This window comes from Athene cunicularia, unplaced genomic scaffold (assembly GCF_003259725.1).
Source record: "Athene cunicularia isolate RWA unplaced genomic scaffold, athCun1 SCF_94, whole genome shotgun sequence".
NCBI classification, from domain to species: domain Eukaryota; kingdom Metazoa; phylum Chordata; class Aves; order Strigiformes; family Strigidae; genus Athene; species Athene cunicularia.
Window position 1 is genome coordinate 1,817 of NW_020799528.1, and position 4,654 is coordinate 6,470.

Consider the following 4,654-nt stretch of genomic DNA (forward strand, 5'->3'; position numbering starts at 1 on the left):
TTACCCCTTGTCCTACCCCTTCACTTCCTGATAAAGAGTCCCTCCCCACCGTTCCTACAGGTCCCCTTTAAGTACTGGAAGGCCGCTATAAAGTGTCCCCAGTGACTTCTCTTCTCCAGCTGAACAACCCCAACTCTCACAGTCTGTCCTCCTAGGAGAGGTGCACCAGCCTCTGGATCATCCCTGTGGCCTCCACTGGACCCGCTCCAGCAGTTGCTTGAACTTCTCCAGGTAGAAGAGAAAGCTTTGTGAACAGGTTCCTTCTCGGTCACTGACAATACAATACAAATGAGCCAGTTCACCCTCCAGGAGACCCCAGCTTTAGGACATTTGACTCTTTCCCAGTGGGGTCCGACTGGGCTGCAGCCTGTCCTCCAGAGGGCACAGCTCTCCCAGGGCATACCCGTGTTATCCAGCAGCCCATGAGAAAGTGAATAGAGAGAAATGAGAAATCTGTCCTAACATTGATGCATTTTCCTCTGTGAGCAGCACCTGTGCCATGAGGAACCAAATGTCCAACGGCAGCTCCATCACCCATCCTGGCATTCGCAGACACACGGGAGCTGCAGCTCTGGCACTTCTGCCTCTTCCTGGGCATCTCCCTGGCTGCCCTCCTGGGCAACAGCCTCATCATCACCGCCATCGCCTGTGACCGCCACCTGCACACCCCCATGTACTTCTTCCTCCTCAGCCTCTCCCTCCTCGCCCTGGGCTCCATCTCCATCCCTGTCCCCAAAGCCATGGCCAACTCCCTCTGGGACACCAGGGCCATCTCCTGCTTGGGATGTGCTGCCCAGGTCTTTCTCTTTGCCTTCTTGATCTCAGCAGAGTTTTCTCTCCTCACCATCATGTCGTACGACCGCTACGCTGCCATCTGCACCCCCCTGCACTACGGGAGCCTCGTGGGCAGCAGAGCTTGTGTCCACATGGCAGCAGCTGCCTGGGGCACTGGGTTTCTCTCTGCTGTGCTGCCCACAGCCAATACATTTTCACTCCCACTGTGCCAGGGCAATGCTGTGGACCAGTTCTTCTGTGAAATCCCCCAGATCCTCAAGCTGTCCTGCTCAGATTCACACTACCTCTGGGAAGTTGGGCTTGTTTTGCTCAGTGCCTCTTTAGCCTTTGGGTGGTTTATTTTCATTGTGGTGTCCTATGTGCAGATCTTCAGGGCCGTGCTGAGGATCCCCTCTGAGCAGGGACAGCACAAAGCCTTTTCCACGTGCCTTCCTCACCTCACTGTGGTCTCTCTCTTTATCAGCACTGGCATGGTTGCCAACCTGAAGCCCAACTCCATCTCCTCCCCATCCCTGGACATGGCAATGTCATTTCTGTACTCGGTGGTGCCTGCAGCAACGAATCCCCCCATCTACAGTATGAGGAACCAGGAACTTAAAGAGACGTTGAAGAAGCTGATTCAATCAGCTGTATCTCAGCAGCATTAGCCTGCCCATGTCTCTTCAGAATTTATTTCAAATTCATCTCTGGAACCTCCTGCACTTTGGGCATTTTATCCGTGGTGACCATGTTTGTCCCTGTCTGCACCCACTCCACTTCTCCAGAGGGATGATCCAGCCTGTCTGACCCAGAGGCCTGATCACGTGTGTCTGGCACGACGGCACAGCCAGGCTCCCATGTCGCATCTCTGTAATAAAAGGGGATTTCCTCCATGTCTGGAGGTTGGGCTCTTCTTCCAAAGATGAGGTCAGGCTGAAGAAATTGCCCCACAAGGCCGTGCTGCTGTGCTTGGCTTCTCCGTGGGACGAGGGCATGGGGCAATGTGTAAGGGAAAGGGCCCGGGCTGAGCCTTCACCTGTGGGTGCCCAGTTCTCCCGGAGGTGGTGAATGATCACAGGGACCTGCCTGGGACTGTCACCCCATGGTTTTCAGGCACCACAGCCCACTCGCTCTGCAGAGCAGCACCACCAGCTCGGGGCCCTGTGGAGAGCACAGAGAAGGGGTGGGAGAGATGGGTCTGGTCAGCGTGGAGACACTGTCCCCGTGGAAGGCTCTCTGGGGGCAGGGACAGCCCCGGAGAAGAGAAAGGAGCAACACTGTGCTTCAGGGGCAATAAATGACCATGAGAAACCTGTTTCTGAATGCACCAGCTCAGGGCAAGTTTCACTATTGCTGGGGCAACTGGAGAAGCCTCTCGGCCAGGAGTCTTTTCCCGGCAGAGGGGCTGGCACAGAGTGGCTCACTGGCATTAGGCAATAAGGATGCCTTGGAGACAGGAGCAGGGTACACAGGGAGACACTGGCCTCCATCTCCTCATGCCATGGCTGGCCTTCAGCCTGGGGCTGATGGGGAGGCTGAGACACATCTCTTTTCTGCTTTCGCTGCCCACACTTGGATGGACCTCAGGAAACATCCATGAGCCTGGAGGATGCACAAACCTCCTGGGATGAGGACCCATTCTTGCAGGGGAAGCAGAAGGATTTGGGGGACACATGGGAGTGCAGGGAAAGAGGGGGGTGTGTGGCAGTGTGTGTATGAAAGACAGGAAGAAGATGGGAAGTAGCAGGGCGGGGTTGGTGGGGGGCGGACAGTGTGTCATACTGAGGTGAAATAGGTTGAGTTTTGATTTTGAAGCAGCAGAAGGAAGATGTGCAAATCAGTGCTGGGACTCTGAGCTAAATAGAGGATTCCACTGAGGATTGGGGCTGGAACATCTTTGGTGGCTGAGTAACTCTGGCAGGGCTTTGGAAAAAGCTGTGCAGTTCAGGGGAAACTCACATCCATCGACAACAATTTCGAAAACAACAGTTTTGTGTTTGAAGAAACAGTGAGGAAAGAGAGTCATCAGTAACCCTCACAGCATGGGGTCAGAGTGAGGTGGAGAAGCAGGGTGGTGGTTAAAATCTGCAGAGAAACAGGCACAGGCGTAGGAAAGTGTGGAACAGCCGGTGGTGGGATGGCCCCTTGGTTGAGTCTGGGAGGCCCCAACAGAACTGAAAACCTTGTGCTTTCGACTATGACTGATGTCTCTTCCACTGAGGTCCCTGAGGGGACACCAGTTACTACAGCCACAGCGCTTTGCTGCCTCCTCCCCCACCCTCCACAGAGCCCGGGGGGAGGCCTAACGCTGTCCTGGATTATCATCCCACCCCCCGGCATCTCACTGCCCCCAGGAAGAGCCCTGAGTGTCCCATGAGGGAAAGGATCTCCGTTCCCAGGGTTGGGGGACAGGGCCTGAACCTCCTGGCTGATGAAACACATGAAGGCCTTTCATAGTCACCGGAACATTTGATTTTCAACCCATAAGCAGTGCCTCTGACTTCCCACTTTGCCACCCCCCCAGACAGGAACCTGGTCTCCTCATTCCCTCCATGGTCTCTTCAGTGATGGCCCTCGCTGGGGAGCACTGACACCCTCAGAAACTTGGAGGTTTGCTGCTGACTTTTACTTCTCTAGAGGCAACTTCAATTCCTTTTCAAGATCTGCAGTTCAGGAACTTGGCATCAGAGGGCTCATTAACATGCAAATCCCCCTGACGAGCCAAGTCTCTGGGCATAACTTAATTCCTCATGGTTAATTGGAGAGATTTCAGCAGTGTAGTCAAGGTACTGAAAAGTCTTCAGTACTACATGTCAATAAGAAACAATTTATTGCTTTTCCACTACTCCTTGTTTTTCTGCTCACACATTAAGTGACAGCAGCCAACTCCAGTTGATATTGATCCTGAGCATCTCCTGATAGAGGCTGAATATGTAGGGAAGCCAAGACCCTGTATGTCAGACACTCTGGAAAATCTTTGTCCCTCCCTCCAACTCCACGTTTGTCTCATCGGCCCTCTGGCACTTCCAGCAGCTTTGTTCAAAACTGAGACTTCTCCATGACAGTCTGTAGCTGCATCTTTCATCCCACTGACATGAACTCCCACTTGCTGTACTTGGAAAATCAGCTGCACACAGACACAGAAGGATGTTTTGTAATTGCCAAAAGAACCCAAACCCAAATGAAGGCACAGTTCAACAAAAAAATAAAAAAAACCCCCACTCCTCTGCTGTGTATTAAGTCTACCTTACATTCTCTGAAGTCCACCTTCCACAGCAGATATGGCCTTAGACCAAAGGAAAAAACATTTTTTTGCCAAGCAGAGATCCCATGAACCCCCAAAGCACCCCCTGCCCCAGACTGTCCATATTCACTCACAGCAAGTCACACCCTGAAGTCATGAGCTCCCTTGATGCACAGAGGGAAGCTAAAAGACATCTAATGCCTTTCTTAAAATAACAACCTGCACTAATCCCCATGTATCTGGGTTATAGGAGTGTCTTCAAGTAGGCTCTGCAGCATCTAGACAACACATTCCTCATTCTGCTCCAGCTTGGGTGCAATTGTCCAGGTTTCCTTTTCTGCTCAAGGGAGAGCTGTGAGTGCTCTCGACCAAGGTGTTGTGGCCCACCCTGCCTGTCCACCAGCTCCTGCTCCATAAACACTCCCATCAGCCTGGGGTCTCATTTCCCAGTGCCATGTGGGGACTTCATCTCTCCCCAGGTATCTTGGAGGCAGTGGCCACCGCTTTGTGGGCAACTGCATCAACCCCTGAATGAAGACGTGAGGCAAAATTTGAAAAGACCTCGGTGTAATCCATGTGCAAGATTTCATTTTCAGAATTTGACACTGTTCTGTATATTCTCATAAATTTTTCATA

The 4,654-nt window shown here is 52.5% G+C and overlaps 1 pseudogene; it reads left to right on the forward strand.

The window, feature by feature from the left end:
• The first annotated feature begins 293 nt into the window (after positions 1-293).
• On the forward strand, positions 294-1,442 carry LOC113490989 (annotated as a pseudogene).
• Positions 1,443-4,654: the final 3,212 nt, after the last annotated feature.